This window comes from Mustela putorius, unplaced genomic scaffold (assembly GCF_011764305.1).
Source record: "Mustela putorius furo isolate JIRA1106 unplaced genomic scaffold, ASM1176430v1.1 tig00000145_pilon_pilon_pilon, whole genome shotgun sequence".
In the NCBI taxonomy this organism is placed as follows: Eukaryota; Metazoa; Chordata; class Mammalia; order Carnivora; family Mustelidae; genus Mustela; species Mustela putorius.
In genome coordinates, this window is record NW_025421294.1 from 42,089,524 (window position 1) to 42,109,728 (window position 20,205).

Genomic DNA, 20,205 nt, shown 5'->3' on the forward strand with positions numbered 1-20,205 from the left:
CATTTGGTTATACACCCAGATGCAGATCTATGTATCATACAATTTGAGGGTATAGAGATCACAGAAAAACAGACTTTCACACATATAAAAGATATTCTATAAACCCTTCTTTCAAAACAACTACAATATAGGAAAACTATTTTAATTCTTATTGTCTTCCTCTGGGTATCGACTGAGGAAATGTTGACACTTAAAAGCAGATCAGATATAGCAGAAGTGAAAAAGGGAAAGTAAGTGTGCACAATGGATCACAGCCATTGGCCATACAAGTATGGTCAGGGATGAAAAAACTGAGGCTCAGTGAGGTTCAAAGCCTTGCCTGAGATCAGAGTTTCGAGGTGGCAGATGGGATTTATAAGACATTGGTCTACGACTATTTCAAGGTTCTTGCAACCAACCAAGTTGTCTTTTATATAAACATCAACTCATTTCCAGGAAGTCACTGCATTCCCTGTCTATCATGCCAGCCCTGGGTCACTGCTGAGCTTCATTAAGAAAATAGTTCTGCGTCAATTTAAAAAAAAAAAAAATCATGAATTTTTTTCATTATCTTTTAAGTGCTGTATCTTGTTCTTAGAGACACAAGATATGCCATTTTACCTACGGCCAGATGCCTCTCTGATTCTTTTTTAGATAAACACTTCTTTGATTCTTTTCTGTATCTTTGAAAGCAAACATTAGAGATGCGAACAGACAGTAATGAAGCTAACTGTGCTGCTGCTTCCCTTGTCTAACTTTCAAGCAACATTGGCTAAATCACTTTATAATCTTACTCTTGAAGTAGTTATTCCAGAATTGATAATATAAATATTTTAAGCCATTAATATGAATAGAGTTCTACTTTCTTGACTCGTACCCTTAGAAAATGGATTAGATGAATTTTCTGGCCAGTTTGCTACCCCATCAAGAAAGCAATGGCATCAAATTTTGAAATGTGAAAATGGCTGATTGGTCTTTAATGAAAGATTCTAATTTATACCAGTTTCTTTGAAAACACATGACTAGTTTCTGTTAATAGCCTAAATGATCACAATTCCACCAATTAAAGTTAACAAGCCAGTAGCCATTATAGCTCATATCAAGAAACAAATATATATTACTCACAACTATAAATATGAACTCAGAAAGAAAAAATGATGGAATTAATATGAATCACAATTCTTCCTCATTTTCCCTACTCCAGAGATGTTCTCAACTAGATTAAGGTCTTTACTATAGTCTTACAAAAACCTCATGGCTTGAGCCAACTATCGAGCTATATCAGTAACCCATCTGGGACACCTGGGGCAATTCCTAAATTTAGAACATGCACCTGTTTTCTTTATTCACTAGTGTTCCCCCAGTATGCTATGCCAGAGTAAGAAAAGGATTCACATGTTTTTTGGTCCCCATAGTTTCATACTTATGAATTCACCTTTTATTTATGACAAATGATATTGGTATTCTACTTATGGTACCAGCATAAAATTTCCTTTTAGAAGTATTTTAGGTAAAAAGAAGTGAATTGATTTTAATAAAAGCACTAAGTAATGCTGAAAAGGGGTATGGGAAGAGATCAAGATTAGTTAAAATCAAGAAGACAGAGGAGGTCAGTGCTATGGACTGAACTGTTTTCTCCTCCCCAGATTCTTGTGTTTAAGTTCTAATATCCAGTGCAGTGACGTTATTTGGAGGGTTAGGGTTAGGGTTAGATGATTTCATGAGGGTAGCACCTGCATGATGGGATTAGCAGCTTTATAAGTAGAGGAAAAGAGAGATCCTTTCAGTTTGCCATGTGAGGACATAAGATAGACAGTGACCTAACGAAAACTTAAAAGAGGACCCTCAAGAACCAAATCAACTAGCACCCTGATCTTGCATTTTCTAGCCTCCAAAACTGTGCGAACTATCTGTTGTTTAACCTACTCAGTCTGTGGTGCTTTGTTACAGTAGCCCAGCAAGACTAATCCAGTCAGAAAACTGAGAGAAACATATAAAAGAGAAACATATCCAACACTCTGGGATGAAGAACACAATATAAGGAGGAGAACTGCCCACAATGAGGTTGGGATGAGCTAAGAATTCAGATGAAATCTGATCAGAGAGAAGGAAGGCTCCCTAAGTATTCACTGAGTAGGTACCACACTTGGTCATCTTAGTAGCAGGACCCCTTTCCCACTACAATGAAAAAAGCAACATGGAAATGAACAAGAAATAGGGGTGGGGCAACATCGGCTCTTAATTAACTCCAACCCAAAGACAGGGCTAGAGAGAAATCTGGACAAGAAAAAAAAAAAAAAAAAGCTGGAGGTGTGGGGATTAATAGAATTTATTAACACAGCTCTATCCGTGAGGGTTTCTGACCATCGTGTTCCAGTTACTTCCACTGGCTTATTCACAGTCAGTACCAAGAACCCAAACCAATGGCAATTCTGTTACTTCTCATCCATTCTATTAGTGTCGATGCCTGGCAGACAACTGGGGCTCCTCTCCTGAGGACCAAGGCTGGGGACTAGAGCAATGGCAGCAACGTGTTGATTAGTTGGACCACTAAGGTTCAAACCACAGTGAGGAGGAATGAGAGAGAGGCACACATTGAATAATAATAGCTCAGTTGGATTGATGTGCAGATCTGATAAATATTTTAAGTAGTTCTTAAGGACCTAAATTTAGAAAATACTGGTTTAAGGGCAAGCTTTTAAAACATAAAATATAATAAATACATTTAAAGGTTAATCACCCTCTTCCATCAACTACAGAGCTTAAAAGTTGTCCATATTTGTGTAATACATTAATGACTGGGATGGGATATGAAGTTGGAAGCTCATTAAAAGTGGAAAATCCTGGGGCACCTGGGTGGCTCAGTGGATTAAAGCCTCTGCCTTCAGCTCAGGTAATGATCCCAGGACCCTGGGATTGAGCCCTGCGTTGGGCTTTCTGCTCAGCAGGGAGACTGTTTCCCCCCTCTCTCTGCCTGCCTTTCTGCCTACTTGTGATCTCTGTCTGTCAAATAAATAAATAAAATCTTAAAAAAAAAAAAAAAAAACCAAGTGGAAAATCCTTGGGGTACCTGGCTTACTCAGTTGGTACAGCATATGATTCTTGATCTCAGGGTTCTAAGTTCAAGTCCAATGTAGGGTGTAGAGATAACTTAAAAATAAAAATTCTTTAAACAAATGGAAAACTCTTATGTACTAACATAAAACACTAGAAATAAACTAGAAATAAAATCCATTTTTTTTAACCCTGTGCTTTACAGTAATCTCCGTGAACCAGGATAAATAACCAAGTTCATTTAATGCTTCTGTAAGAATTGTGAAAATGCATGCCATCTGTTTCTTTATCTTTTAAAAACCAAGGCTATAGGGACTTACCTAACAGGAAGAAAGAAAGAAAGAAAGAAAGAGAGAAAGAGAGAAAGGGAGGGAGGGAGGGAGCAAGCAGAGAACTTTGATAAATGAGATAGAGTGGCATTTTCTATTTATTGGCGAACATTTGCTCTCAGTGGACCTATAACCCTATGTCAAATTTAAGGAATTCTGCTAATAGCTCAAAAGTGTATGAGGGTTCTACTCAGTTAAAGGTGAAGTGTAGTACTGAAATTATTTGATGATATGAAATCATATAGTGTTTGTGTTTTGAAAGTGTTAGCAAAGCCAGGATCAGTTGTGACAATCATAGAATGAGATTAATAAATAACAACAATAATAAAAACCGAGCTCTAAACCCCAGAAAACCAATTTTGAAACAATTACAGACAACCATTATGGGGTGCCTCTAAAGAGTTTTTGCTAAATTCCCTCAGCACAGCACTGATGACAATAATGTGCAGTGTGTATGCAATTCGCTGCACACACTTGAAAATGCACTCTGCTGTATTTTGTATTAATGAATAAGGCTACCAGCTTAATATGCCATCGTTAACAATAGAATTGTTCACAAGTGTGAGGGTACAATAATGTTTTTCCTATGTGACTTCACTTCCAGGAGAGAGGTAATTTTTTGTATAGGGTTTTAAACTCAGTTCAGAGGCTTCTGTGGCTAGTGGAGTTAGACCATTATACTTATATTCTAGCTACCAAAAGCCGGAAATCAGGCGAGGACGTATGTACTTAAAAGATACTACTTTCTTCAACTGAGCTCGCAAAGGTAGTAGGCAAAGAAATCTGAGTTCGGCTATTAAAACAGTGGGAAAAGGGGTCAAAGAAAGTTGAATGATGATAGGTCTCTAACTTCTAAGTCAAAGAAATATGCACCATCGGTCAGGTCAGGCTTAGAATCGGATTCCGGTTTGAGAGGCATTTTGAAAGCTCTCCACTTGCTGAAAGAAGTCAGCATTCATGACAGAGTTCTCAGAAAAATAAAACAAGAAGTAGAACCTAACAAGCGTAAGTTGTAAAAAAATCTACTGCTAATAATGAAAGCTATGAACAATCACCTCGTTAGAGAAATCATTCACCTTCACTAATTTTTATCATTTTTTCCTTTCAGTGTTTCATTGGATTTTGTACACATATGCCAAAAAAAAATCAAAATTCATTATATAAAGTGATGTCACCAAGATAACAGTTAGTGAAAAAGCTGTCCAATATTTGTCTATTAATGAGTCTTTGACCACATCAGCTGACAGTTTCTTTTTAGGTTTCATATTAAAATGTTTCTGCTGTTAAAGCAATTATTTTTTTCCAAATCAATAACCATTTCTTCTCTTGACTTTCAAGAGGCCCCGCTTTGCTGTTATTGTTTATTTTGAAACATATTATTTAAAATAGCAAAGTTGTCACTGTATTTTGTTAAATAGCACTATTATATTTGATAACTATTCAATGGATAAATATTCTGCAAACACATTTCTGCAGAGGATCATGGCTTTCTACTTTTATGGTCTGTAGTAAACATTCTTGAGAGGTTTGGAAGCTCTAAAGTATATATCACAATTTAAAACTTCTGAAAAAAAAAAAAAGACCCTTGTTTCTAATTTGTTCCTAACTTTTATGGGTTTTTTGGCCTTGGAAAATTACATAATTTCTGGGTTTGACTTCTCTTTCTGGGAGATTGAATAATAGCATGGCTCCCATTGATGATTAGGGGACAAAACAAAACAAAACACAACAACAAACCTATCTGTTGATATTACAGGGAAAAAGTTTTGTTAGAGAAGATAGGGTGACAAAACTGAAGTCTGGCAAACCAAATACTGCAGAAAAGCTGAGCTGGCTAGCCAGCCAGGTTTGTTTGTTTTGTTTTTCTTCTTTTGTTTTTCCATCTGAGTGCCTTTAAACAATGCACCGGACTTCCAGCTTACCCAATCCCCTGCATCTGTAATAAAAACACCTGGCAGCCATACCTACCACACAGGTACCTGTGTTTCAACTTTATGCAGCAAGTCCCACTTGACAGGATCGGGATTCTTATCTCCTCTCCTCTATTCTATGGAGTGGCCGGATATGACCACCAGGCAGGCATACATAAACTAAACTGCCAGGAAAGGATAGTAAGCACCACCGTTGGGCATGCAGAATCCCACCATCCACGTGACCTTCTCCCTCAGAAAGGATCCCTGACAGAGCCAGGCAGAGTTGTGTGGAAGGCTCTCCAGACCATAAAAGCAGGAGACAGACCAGGATGCCGGTTTCTGCCTCAGTCCTGATCTTTAAGTCCTTCTCCCTTCCCTTGTTATCTTGGCCAGTCTCTCTCTTTAGGCTTTATGTTCTCTTTCATCCTCTGTTCCTTTCCCTATTTCCTGGCCACTGGTCAGTTTTGTTGTTGTTGTTTTTTTTAATATTTTATTTATTTATTTGACAGAGAGAGATCACAAGTAGGCAGAGAGGCAGGCAGAGTGAGGGGTGGGAAGCAGGCTCCCCGCTGAGCAGAGAGCATGATGTGTGGCTCGATCCCAGGACCCTGCGATCATGACCTGAGCCGAAGGCAGAGGCTTTAACCCACTGAGCCACTCAGGCACCCCAACCACTGGTCAGTTTACCCATTTGTGGCTTTGCTGTGTATCTGCCTCCTGGGCCATGTGACTCTCTGATAACGATCTCCCCCTGATTCTGTATCCCTCTCTTACCTGCTTTTCAGTCTGCTTGCACTGCCAAGTTCATGCCGGCGCTTTAACAAAGGTTTCATGCTCAGGGTCCTAGGAGAGCTTCCAGACTTTTTCCACTGAAGTTACTCTAGGCAGCAGGAAGAACATATACCTCTGGGGGATCTGGGGGCTTAGCCCAGAGCAGCCCAAAGCTAGCTTAAAAAAGCTTTAAAGTATTATGTTTTGTTTTAAAAATTCATGTGAATTTTATATTCTGCTCCATAAATATCTCCATATTTGTGTTAGTATTAAAATAATATTCCCCCCAACTTATTGAGTAAAATTGATACTCCTGGAAGATGTATCATGTTAATCCTTTGATATTTTGTGCATATTTTTATAGCACCATGTATCTCTAGGGATTCACATATCTATGTAGGGTCGACTTCTCCAGTCCTGGTATTTCTTCCCAAGTGAAGGGTGATCTATTAGCATAACTTGCCTGGCCAAATGTGACAACCTCCCATCCCCCAAATTCTTCTCAGGGGAGGCTAGAGGGACTCAATCCGCTTGGTGAATTTTAAAGGAACTTTTCTGTCCCTTTCTCCCGCTCCTGTTTTTATCTCTCTCTCTCTCCCTCTTGCTTTCTCTCCCACCGCCTGCCTTTCTTTTTCTCTCTCACCAAAGCAAGCTTCTCACAAAATGCACAGTGCTACTTTGTTTCTTGAGATCATAATGTTTGAAAGGGTCTGTCCAAACTGTGTGTGTGGTGATAGAGGTCCGAAAAGGCTTTACCTTCAGGAGGGAACCTTCTGGGATGTTGGGAAAGTGCTCTATCTAGGAGGTGGCTACACAAGGACATACACATATAAAATGTTATCAAGCTGTATAAGATTTTTTACTTTTTGTTAAAATAACAATAATGACAAGAAACTAAAATTTTAAAAAAGAGGGGTTTGGTACTTCTTCCCCCTATGACATTTTTGTGGGGTTCCAAATTCTGTCTATGTCCTAGCAGGGCATGTTTTTCCAATTCTTTTTTCTAATATCAGTTTTATTAGTAAGTAGGGTGATATTCCTTACCTTTTTATTTCTCTGTTGGTTCAGAACTATGAAATGCTATTTATCAGTGCTACTCTAGAGGGTCTCAGTGACTCTCTGGGGGATGTGGTTCCTCTAACAAAAGAGTTGGCTGGCCTGTACCATTCCCTGTAGTGCCGGATCAGTGAGATTGTAGCCTAAGAATCACAGTGGCATCTGACACAAATCCCCAAGTCAGAGTCATATGCTCTGTCAAAGGTGCTAAGACACAGGTTCTCAATCAGGAGTGTCACTACAGCCAGGCAGAAGGTACATTACCCCATTCTACAGTCAGGAAAACAATTAGCCCACGGTTGGCATGTAGTAGGTATTTCAAGAAGTATCATTCTCTTCACCTTCTATTCCTTGATTAGAGTTTTTGAGTCCCTAAGGAAAATAAGTAATTGATACATTATATAAAAACTGTGTTTTCAAGAAGAAATAAAAATATTTGTAACATAGTAAGAGAATTTCTAGATATCTAACCCTTCATCAGTGATTTAACCTAACCACACTGAGATACTGTTGGGCCAGGAAGCATTTTGTCGTATGCTGTTTTCACAGAGAATATTTGATAGAAATTTGGTGACAAGGTACAGAACTACATGCAGACATAGTCAGAGTTCAAGTTATGCTTAATTACTGGCTGTCAGTTACCAAGTGGGAAGTTCAAAATGTAACAGTTAACCAACACACATGCTAACCTATTCCACAAGAAGAAAAACATTTTTTAAACAGCATTTAGCATTTGCTACAAAGCCCTGGAAAGAAGCCAGAGGAAAATAAACAATTAAAAGATTGTTTCAAGTGACAAATCTACTTGTCTGAGCAAATAAGAGGATGGGACTAGCATTTGGAATGTGTGGGTATCCCAAGAAAGGTGGTGATAAAAACTCAGCACAGGATTGACTGAATCACTGTCACTCCTTGGACAGTGTGTGGCAGGAGACACACAAGGCCTGGGTGTGGTCCCACCTGGCTAACCCTGGCTGCACTAACCCTGGCAGGCTGCAGGCACAGTTTTCCAGATTGGAAACAGGAATCAGTATTGCCAATGACATCTGGCGGAGAGCATAACCTTGGAAGCCACAGTGTCTTGAGGTCACATGGGTCCTTGTGAATGCCCTAACCTCTCTGTGCCTCAGTTAGCTCATCTGCAAATTATGAATCATTACAGTACCTACCACATGCTGTCGTGAGGATGACAGAGTTTAATAAATGTAAATGCACTCAGAACTAGGCCTGGCACAGAGTCATCACTACATGTGTTAGCTACTATTATTTTCGTCTGCCCAAACTAAGATGTTTAGGAAATCTCTTCATTAGCAGCACCATCTGCAGATTATAAAAGCACACACATATACACACATTGATCTGTATTTCTACGTCTGTATCAGCCCATTAAAATTCCTGGGTCATTCTTCGCATGGGGTGACTGTTTGTACACTAGGTTCAAATAACTCAGTTATTAGCTGTGCCCTAGCCATCTAATTGAATTTACACTGCTTAGCCTTAAGAGATAAATGCCTATAGCAATATGCCATAATATACAATGAACCTTACACACAAGAAACTTCTACTAAGGTCCCAGATCCTTCCTTTTATTGCCCATATTTCAACTAATTGTTAAACTTCAGCTCTCTGACTACCACACAGATATGGAGTGTAAGTGCTGTCCAGGTTGTACAACACCGGTCACTATCTTTTATGAACTCCAGCCACATGAGAGTCTGCACTGGATATTCCCTTGGTAATAAATACTAGCTGACATATGATCAAAGGATTCTTCTAGTGTGGTCAGCTTTTCCTACCCACCTCTGTGTAAATTTGTAGATAAAAAACAGCACATAGGTTTTGTGTACAGGACATGGCCTGAGCCCAGTATGCACTGACAGTTTATTGGAGTTACCCTACAGAGTTCTAGATCTTGACTACTGCCCATATTCCAAGCACTGTGCTAACTTACATGTATTGACTCATTAAATACTCCTATTAATTTATTCTTTCCATTTTACAGAAAAGGAAACCAAGACTCAAGAAGTTACAGTACAAGATCTGTATCAAAACTGGGATTCAGGGGCGCCTGGGTGGCTCAGTGGGTTAAGCCGCTGCCTTCAGCTCGGGTCATGATCTCAGGGTCCTGGGATCGAGTCCCACGTCGGGCTCTCTGCTCAGCGGGGAGCCTGCTTCCTCCTCTCTCTCTGCCTGCCTCTCTGCCTACTTGTGATCCCTGTCTGTCAAATAAATAAATAAAATCTTTAAAAAAAAACAAAACAAAACTGGGATTCAAACACAGGTCACTTTCGTCCCAGAGCCTGAAGCTCAATATTCCAAATTGGTCAATTTAGAGATTCGCTTTCCCACGAAACCTCTCCCATTCAGCATCTCCACCTTGCTCTTGCACTACTGCTTAGTTTGGGGTTTCGTCATATTTTGCTTGAGCTATGGTGGTAGCCTCTTAATGGCATTCTCTATGTCTAATATGGCCTGGAGAGTCAGTGGAAAGTGGGACTCTGAAGATCTTTGGAAAGGGTCCCAGGAAAGAAGTGGAGAGCTGGGGGTACCAGGGATAGATTCAGCCAGCTTCTCAGACTAGGCTGCCCCAGGCCAGAGCACTCCCCCAGCCTAGGGCATGCTCCCTCAACCTGCCATTATTCCACACTCCCTGGAGTCTCCTATATTCCAGCCACTTTACTGGGTTCTGGGTGCAGGTGAGATCAACAAGGCATAGTTGGAGCCCTCACAAAACTAGTTAAAATGAGGGAAGAAAGAACAAAACTGAGCAATGAGTGCCTAGGGAAAAGAGTACCTATTCTAGCGAGTTAGAGAAGGTTTTATGACCTTAAAAATGTGTACTGGCACAGGGTCTAGAGGAACAGACCAGGACCATCAGGCTTAATAACAGCATTTCTGAAGGACAAAACTACTCTTACTAAGGCAAGGGAATAAACCAAGGTCACGAGGGTATGTTTAGTTGTTCATTCATTTAGGCAATGTTTATTTAGTAGCTACCTTGTACCAAAGCAGCACATATGACCCTAAAAATACAAAGGTGAATTTGACATGGGTTATGTCCTTGGAAGAATGCATGGTCCAGCTGGGCAGATAAACATGCAACATGCAGACTGAACAATTACAGCACAAGGTGATAAGTGCTATAAAAGCAACCAGAAATAAGAATTACGAAGGTAGAAAGCACACAGTCAATTCTGGCTGAAGGAATTAGTGAAGACTTGGATGTGGCACCTGTGAGTAGGGCCTTGGTGTCAACTTTCCAAGTGAGGGAATGGAGAATGGCATTTTCTAGAAACGGGAGATAAGACTAATGGCTCTCAAAGTATGGTCCACACATCAGCAACATCAGTGTCACCTGTGAACCTGCTAGAAGGATGCACTTCTGCCCCCCATTATTCCCCTCTACTGATTCAGCTACTCTGAAGGCAGGGCCCAGCCATTTTTGTTTAACATGCCCACTGTGATGCACACTTGAATTTAAGACTCTCCTTGGCCAGAACATAAAGGAAGAAGCAAGAGGTGAAAAGGAAACACCAAGAAAAAACCTTCTATAATAAACTGGGGCTGGGTCACAGTGGACCTTATAACCCATGCTGAGATATATCATTCTTTAGCTAATCACAGTTTCCCTTTTCTTATTAAGATGGTGCTATGCCAAGCTTGCGCCTCGGTCATTTCATTCACCCTTCAAACTCCTTATACTAGCACTACGTTTTTCTCATTTAACATATATGGAGCTGGAGGCACAGGAAGTCTGTGCAATTTGTCCCAGACTGCACAAGTAATATTTGTACACTGCATCATACACCGCAGCCTTCAGTGTTAACTGGTTTGCTAAAATGCCTTCTGTGGAGAGATGCCCTGGGCACTGGGGTCTCAGGTGAGGGTACTAATATGCTGGAGGGTTTGAAGTTGATCCACGGTCTTATTAGTATCTTAGGAAAATCCTCCAGAAGGATCCTGGACAAAACAAGTATTTTGATAATGAAGTTACCTGCTAAAGAAGTGCCTCATGGAGCAGTTTAGGATATGCCATTGCTTTGTTGTATAAAAACGGAGTAAAATTAATATTTTGATATGTTCAGACCATAACATTTAACAGCATTAATGCAAGTCAGTGTGAGTGGCTCGGAGACCAGAAGCTCATTAAAGTAATTATTCATTAGTGGCTTTTTCTTCTTCTTCTTCTTCTTTTTTTTAATCTTGTACTCTAAAGGCAGGCCTTTCCTTTTCAAGATCATTCTTTTTCAACCCATTTAATGTTTCCTTATAGGGTCAGAATGTTAATTTTAAGGTTATGTTTTAATGGCTTTCTAAATGACATTTTCATTGTAGTAAAATGAATGCATCAAGTCACTCTTGCAGGTAGAGATGTACTATCCAACTAATAGTTATAGAAGGGTATGAAAATTTCTAAACGATTAATTTGAAAATGTATTAGTAACCTGCATGTTTAAAGAAATCGGATAAAAGCAGTACTGTTTTCATGGAAGCTATTTAGTGTATGGAATGCTGCATACCAACTGCTTTTTGAATCCCCTACAGACAACTGCTTTCGCCCATTTTGGAAAAACCCCTAATTCTCATTGAGAGCTTGATTTTTTAAAGGGACAATTCATAGGGAAGATACACATATAGGAAATATTTTTGCTTCCACTAAACTAACAAAATTCTTATTTTCAGCCCAAATTAAAGTAACTAGTTTTATTTGGTCAAAGATGCCTTTCTGGTGACTGCAAGTCACCTCACATGGAAAGCTGCAGGCCACACAGTAGTTCTCAATTAGATGCTAAGGCAGGTAAAGAAAATGCGCCTCTGAATTCATTGCTACATCTAGTGAATTTGTGGTTCCACTATAAATACGCTGATTTTAGAGATTATCAAAGTAACTATGCATGAAAATATAAGTCGAAATATTAATACAACAATTTGGAGCCATACACATTCACAGAAGTTGATCTTACTCAATTACTTTAGTTACGTTAGAAATTCCAGGGAAACTTGGTTGCTTAAAACTGTCCTTACCTCCATATCTGAAATTTAAAGTGATGATCTTTGGGGTTTTCCTTAATGCAGTGTTTAAGCTTAAATAAAATCAATATGTGTTAGCTTAGAAATTTAATCAGCAAATTATAATTTGCAAGGTATTCAAAGCAGTTCCATAAGGTAACATCATTACCCTTATATTTGTTTTTATTAATTACTATGCCACCAGCATTCTTATGATTAGAAATAAATAAGTTTCCATTTGTTACTTTCTAGCTTGTAATTCTTCGATCTTAAATCGATAATGAGGATTAGCAGTTGGGACAATACACACCGTGTAGTTTTCTAATTTTATTTTTTATTTTTTAAAAGACTTATATTTAAGTAATCTCTACACTCAGTGTGGGGCTCAAACTCACAACCCGGATATTAAGAGTCACACGCTTTACTGCCTAAGCCACCCAGATGCCCCTCTAATTTTTTTGTATCATTTATCCTAAAGGTGAAATTAATATCAAGGGTACTTAAAACAAAGGGAGGAAATTCTAATGGGCAAGTTGAAGGAAATACGTGAAAATAGAAAGGCCGCCCTAACCATTTGCCAAGACATGGAGAAAAATTTGGAAGTTGGAGAGGGAAGATGTAGGATCCATTTTTTGCCAGCTGGTAGAGACACCGCCTTCTCCCCAGTGGCTGCTGCCCTGAAATACCCCCGATCATCTATTTATATTGCTCCTCTCCCCAAACCCACGCTCATATCCTCATAGTTATGTCCTGGTTTGCCATTTTTCAGAAATGGCTCAAGTTCTATATCTGTAGAAGTTAAAATTCCCAGCTTCTCTGAATGTGCATATGATGTTTTTTTGAGGTTTTATGAGGTTGCTTCAAATCCAATGAACTATAACACCTGATATCTTCTCTTCAAGTCATGAGATGTGTGGGACAGGAAAATCACAGGTCAAGATGAAACAGATATTCGTGAGGCAGAGCTTCCCTTTTTGTGCACATACTTTTAATGAGAAATATTCTGTCCCATGAATTCTCCATGTAGTGGTTGAAAGAGAGAAATCTAGAACAAGACTGCTTGATTGAACCCTGCTCTATCACTTGCCAGCTGTGTGACCGGAGGCAGCTGATTTCATCTCACAGAGCCATTTTACTTACCATAGATAGAGTCAACAATCCTACCTAAAGAAATATGGTGAAAGTTGATTTAAAATTTATATGTAAAGGACCAAGGACAGTGCCCAGTAAACCCTCGGTACTTAATACAATTTGTCACCAAATAGTACAAAGCAGGCTGTGTGCTGAATATTATAGTCACCAAGGAAATTTTTCCATATATTTCCATATATATGTTCATCTATGTGTAAATGTGTAAATGTTATGCCTATGTCTATCTGTGTAAATAATTAAAGTACTAGGTCAACCCAAGAAAAATCAAACACAATATGGCCACTAACCCCAAGAAAAATACAAAACACAGGGAAAAGAACTACACAAAAGCATTTTGTTAAATAGGCCCCCTAACTGATTCTAGGCCACCTCCGTACACCCACACAGCATCAAGAGCACAAGCTCTGCTCAAACTCATTCCTCAGTTGATCTTGCCTAAACATTATACTCCTCAATTCTTCCAATCCAGGCCATGATTGCATGGGTTCTTTGCACTTGCAACATGTATTCTAGTTTGTGACTGCATACTTATCTTAGTGATTACTTGCTTCTCACTAGGCTGTAAACTCTCTGGGTGTAGGGGTTATGAAATTTTTCTTCTAACCCATTTTTATCTTTGGCATCTCACCTTCACACACTCCTCCCAGGTTATTATACCACATCTCTACAGACATTCTGGATGGTTTTCACACTTTGGGGCACTTGAGAACACCCAAAGTATGTTTTTAAACACAGACTGATGGACTCCACTCCCAGAGTTTCTAGAGCAACTCAGTGAGAACTTACATTTCTAACAAGTCCCTAGGTGATGGTTTTATTACTATTCTAGGAACTGTGCATTGTGCTCAAAGCAGTACAGCTATTTAGTTCTACTGTGAGGAGATACCATATATTTTTCAAGGTACCACCAACCATTTTAACCAAATCCGCATGCCTATGATGATGACACATCAACACTGTCTAATCACGGTAGGATATTCTTGTTGTTTTTCCCATTTAATCATCTTAGCTTCTATAGATAATGAAAACAGTAATAACACTAGAAATTGTATTTGCAGCCAATAAAGAAAACGCTATCATTTATTAAACACTGGCTATTGCTAGGCATTGCCAAGGCCCCTGACACTGGTGACTCTCATTTGCAGGTGTCCGTGTACTACCACTGGATTATAAACTCTCTGGGAGAGGAGATAGAAGCTTTATAACCCTCACAACTTCTAGCACAGTGCTCTGTTCATAACACATGTTCAGGAAAGTTTTAACAAAGGAAGCAGTGAATGTCATATTGGAAATTAAAAATAAAGCAATGATGCCCCATTCTGTAAGCTACACAAAACCATTATGTGGGAGGCAACCTTCCAGGAGAGCTCTACCAAATGCCTATCAGGGGCAAAGTTTTATATAAAGTCATATTTTATATCACTTTTCACTTGCAATCAAGGAGGGGAAGTAAGGCAAGTATATAAATAATTATATCCCAAGGTGCACATAAAATAAAACAATACAGACAAACTGCTATGAGAGTCACAACTTAATATTAGGGAGATGGACCCAGGATAGTACATCACAAAATCACCTTCTGTCCTTACAAAAACATTTATATTTGTTGCCTTTATTTCTTGGAATCCTAAAATTTTATCAATGGGACACACCCTGAAAATAAACTTTCCCCTAACCAACTGGTCTGTGGATGAGGAATTTGAAGTCCTGTGAAAAGTAAACAGCCAGAGATCACAAAGTGAATCTTAGAAAAACCACATTGCTAGACTCCTAGACTAGTGTTATTCCTAACCAGTGAAAGTGGTGGCAGGTGAAGTTAGTCTCCATGCAGCCACCATTGGTCTGAATTATAGCAGTCCTAGAGACACATATTTACATTGTTTAAAATTTAAAAAAAAAAGAAAATCCTTTACTAACTCAGGGCTCAAACCAGATTTAATCAGAATAATATAACAAGTCTACATTTCTCAATAGAATTAGTAAATGCATTGCTGATATTAAAAGCTCTGGAAGATGGCCTAACTTGTTCTGGATATAAATATAATTTTTCTTTTTCTGTACTTTTGGAAGAATCATTTCCTTTCTGCATATACCTGCATATACCTTTATATAGAAAGCAGATTTAAAGATTCATTTATCTTCCTTTAAGGAAGAAAATATTGCACAGGGAGATTATGAAATTCAATATTTTGAGAGCTTAGTTAAATAGACACATTTTAAAAGTTGAATATGAGGTGTCCCCTTAGGATGAGTTTTCCTATCAATATAGGATATATGTGCTATACATCAGGTATATACTGAAAATAAAACCTCAAGGTCCATTTATTCTGGACTCCTCCCTTATAGGTTATATCCCCGGTTCACTGCAACTTGAAATAGGTCTTAAGATCCCGGGTCAATAAGAGAGAAGAAAGAAGGAGCAGAGTTTGGACTGTTCACAGAAAGAATATGGTAAAACAAAAGACTCATTAAAAACACAATTATCTTCTAAGTGGGGGGAGAAATGATTCTGCAGATGATAATTAGATTCTTCCTGAAGTTCACTTCTTGTCCACATATTTCTTTGCACATCAACATAAAGTTCCATTAATTTGTTGAGAAACATTATAGGTACAGCTCACACCTTTATATAGCCATATCAGAAAAACCATCTGAGGCTCATGAAATCCTGTATAATGAGACCCACCTTTTAGAAGGAGAGCTGGCTCTGGGAATAGGCATATCTTGATTATCTGAGGGGCACACAAAGTCCTTGACTTCCCCCAAATGTATTACTTTCAATTAGCTACAACGCTGACCTCCAAATGTACTTGGCTTCCTAATTCTGCCATTAGTCATTCCTTTGAGTTAGGTATTAACCATCAAAGGTCACCATTAAAGTGTATACATGCTATGCTGAAGGGGAGTGTGGACCATTAACATCCATTTACACATTTGCCTGGATTTATTAAACTCATAAGCTGTCACTTGAGAGCACAACCTATAAGGAACAGAATGCACAGGACAGGTAAAATCGGCCCAGGGAGGGGGAGAGTGGGGGAGACAGAGAGGGAAGAAAAAGGACAATGCCCTTAATGGAATATCCGCAAATATCAAACGGGGCAACCTCAAACTTGACCACCATAAACCCTAGCAAAAAAATATTTAGGAACAAGTTGCCAAGTAAAATAAATTCAGTAGGCTCAGTATATTGCTCGAGTACATGAATCCTGAAAGACTCATTTTATTTTGTTTGTTACTCATAATTAGTAAGGTAAATACACAAATCAGGACCTTGGAACTAAAAACCCAAAAGAGTCTAATTGATGCTTTATCACATTTTGGATTTCAACCACAGATTTATTTATAAATTAAGGTATATAGAATATATCTGTTAGACTGAATGCAAGACTATGGGAACAAATCTGAAATCAAATAATTTAATCTTTCTGCCTCATTTTATCCATCTGGAAAAAAAAATAGCTATAGCTATTTCCTACCAATTCTCACAGGGTTGGTACAAGATTTAAATGAGCTTCGCAATCTTTTTTGAGATTCCGTAGAAGCTGCTTGCAATATATCAAAGTATTTAAACTGTGTTCCCCATTGTATAAATTCAAAGTACTTGTCAGCACCCCATGAATGTTTTACTAAGGTCACCTGAAGGAAACACATTTATTCCAGGTTTCTATTTTCCACTCTAATCTATATAGAGTAAAGTTTTTGATCTTATCAGCTGTTTGATCTTGGCAGTTATAATTAAGGAGTTTCCTATAAAAAGAAAGAAAGGGCTACGCACTCCTGGAGACTTTCAAAAACACTGCACTAAGAAACTGGAGACCCACAGTCAGCCCTTCACTTTTCTACTGCTTGGGCCACTGAGCAGGACCCTAGGATTCCCTTCCCCAAGAGATGGTGATGCGTAACCTGGCCCCTGTGTAACTTTCCCATGTTCCCGGGTACTATTGTCCTGCTCCCTCCCTGTGCCCCAGCCCAGCAGGCCTTCTTTCTGTTCCTCAAACACTCAAGCTACTTTCAGCTTTAGTGTCTTTGCACCTCCCTATCCTTACCTATCACCTGGGGTATCCCCCTCTGTCAGATCTTGGCCTCACTGGCTCTTTCTTCTCATTCAAGTCTCAGCTAAAAAGTCCTCTTTTCTGAAGCAATTTTCCTGACTGGCTGCCCCACTGCCATGCTGTTTCCTATCACCACACCCAGGGGTTTTATTGTTTCCCTAATCTTCAACAGCTATCTGATCTTATCTTACTCATTTATTTATTTTCCACCTCCCACTAGAAGATGGTCTCCATGAAAGCAGGGACCTGGTCTGCATTGAGAAAGGCTGAGAATCCAGCATTAAAAACTAAAACAGAAGAAAAAGTGACCTGGACCCTGTCGACCTTGGCAAATATTTACAGAAGAAATGAAAGAAGTATCTTGGCACTGGGAGCCAAGTATTCTTTGCAGCTATACTCCTAACTAAATCTGTGACCTTTGTCAAATCCATTGATGCTAAGAGCTTGGATTCTTTGTCCTACAAATGGATACATGAAGCATATGTGCTTCTGCTCCGCCCTGCTGCACCCATGATGGGCATCTTTAGTTGATCTTGTCACTTTTCCACCAAACCATATGGGCTTCACATTCTGTGTCAACACAGCACTCCAAGCAGCCACGATTAAGACTTTGCTGATGGCATCTGAAATAAAACGTTTTCTCCCACCACCTCACTAGATGATCTCCAAGGATCCTTTAACAGGTTCTGCTCAGGTATCTATGATTTAAGAAAAGGGCCAAAGAAAATCCTATATTAAAGTCCCTTCTAAGTCAAAAGTCATATGTAAAAATTTTCCCAAGCCAAATCAAGAATGCCAAAAAATGGGGGCCTAGAAAGAGGGCAGCAAGAAGCACCAATAGGAAATCTAAGCTCACAACATTGTAAGATGGCATGAATTGCTCAGAAAGACACCACGTGATGACGACTAACGCCATATTTTCCCTCTCTTCTTAAAGTCTAAAAAGGCCACATAAGACTTTTCAATACCATAAGAACAGTAAATTCACTAACATGGTCTTATTTTTGTTTTCCAATTCAAAATCCCATTCTGGTATAACAGTTAGTATGAGTTTGTTGGAGTCCTACTGGTAACTGCACTTTCTTCAGTAACTGGTAACTTCAGTAACTGGTAACTGTACATCTCTTCTTTCTCACCTCTCTCAAGGTGATGAGGTTCAAGCCTCATCATCTCTCACCAGTTTGGGCTTTGAGCCTTTTCTAGTCTGGCCTCTGCTCGACTTTTACTCCTAAAGGCATGAGACTGCAGTTTATCAAATAAAATCCTTGCCTCTCAGACCATATATCTCCCCAACTAAAAACAGTTCAACACCTTCCTTTCTCTTTTATGGCAGTACCTACACTCTTGACCCCGATCCATTGAGCCCTTCCTGATGTAGCATGCCTCATCACTTCCCTTCTTCCCTCCAAACCCTACTCCAAGGCTTACTTCTCTCTCTGTTCAGTGTCTTCCTCCCTGTCCTAACCAGACTGACTCAGATAAGGAGACCAGACTCACAGGCCACCTCCCCTTCAGGTCTTCTCCATCTCTAACCCCATCTGCAGGCAGAGAGGTGAGTCTTTTTATGAAATCACATTACACTGTGTCTATGCTAATCACCTATCACATTATCTTATATTTCATTTTCCCTCCTCCACTAGACAGAGTTCTTAGACAACAGAAATGCTGACTGTTACCCCTGCCTCCTCTGTAGCTAGTGCAGTGGCCTTCATGAAGCAGGTGTTTGTAAATACGAACTAAAAAGTAAATTTCTGAAATGTGACCAGTTAACTACTTCGGTGGTCGACTTTCTTTGAAGTTTTTCTTTTTTTGTTGCCGTAAGTCACCAACACCTAGCAGAGTACTCACTATGTATTATACACTCATTAATGAATTTTTTTAAAAAGATTGTATCCATTTATTCGACAGATCACAAGCAGGCTCCCCACTAAGCAGAGAGCCCAATGCAGGGCTGGATCCCAGGACCCCAGGGCCACAACCCGAATCTAAGGCAGAGGCCTTAACCCACTGAGCCACCCAGAAGTCCCTCATTAATGAATTTTAAACACATTATTTTCATGTAATAAACACAGAGTTATTTACCAATCTTCCACATACTTTTAAAACATTCACTCATTCTATCTGCATCTGGATTAGAACGACTAACACATTCATTTTACAAATGAGAAAACTGAGACAGAGAGAGACCAGGTCATGTGCCCAGATGACACAGCACAAAGGTGGTAGAACAGGATATGACCCATGTGGCTCTTCAAACGGAAGCATGCATTATATACAGGAATAAACTATGGCTGAGTCCTCCGATTATCGTATCGGGCAGAACCAATGAGCAGAACTAGGCAACTCCTTGTCAGCTCTTTTAACCTCTATATTCAAAAAGCCTTTCTTAAAGCCTTTCTCAAGACCTTCTCCAGAATAAAGAGTGAAGGATAAGAGCTCTTTGAGAAAGGCTGGAAGAAGAGAAAGCAAAATACACAGAACTCTGTACTCCCTTGCTAGGCAACATCTGCTTCCCTCCTTCCCCTTCACTTGTGATGTATTGGCACATAAGCAGCATTGATACTCATGAGAAAAATTACAGTCATCAAGGTTATCTCCCCAAGAAGCAACTCTCTTTCTTTATTAATATGCTTCAGATTGTTGTAACACTATAAAGCCAAAAATAAGTTTTCTTTGATCAATAAATTGTAGGCTGAGAAAGAAAATACTAATTTTCCATTTCTTTGAGAACCAGCACTAACATATAACAGCTTTCCAAAAGGGTTCTCAGAAACCTGATATAGAATTATCTGAAATTACACTAGACCATCCCTACGAGATCATTTTGTTCTCTGCCACTTTAGAGAGGTGTCTTCTGGACTTGGCAGGCATTTTTTTTTTAATAAA

The 20,205-nt window shown here is 39.2% G+C and overlaps 1 protein-coding gene and 1 long non-coding RNA gene across 3 annotated transcripts in view; one reads left to right on the forward strand and one right to left on the reverse strand.

Moving 5' to 3' along the window:
* The window catches only part of LOC123390802, a 30,257-nt gene extending 12,289 nt beyond the window's left edge, over positions 1 to 17,968 (forward strand). Inside the window, exon 2 of the long non-coding RNA XR_006605415.1 lies at positions 17,540 to 17,968. This is a non-coding gene — a long non-coding RNA (uncharacterized LOC123390802). The remainder of the gene's footprint in view (positions 1 to 17,539) is intronic.
* Positions 1 to 20,205, reverse strand: part of TENM2 (teneurin transmembrane protein 2) — a 1,128,378-nt gene that overhangs the window by 1,060,720 nt on the left and 47,453 nt on the right. The window lies entirely within an intron of this gene.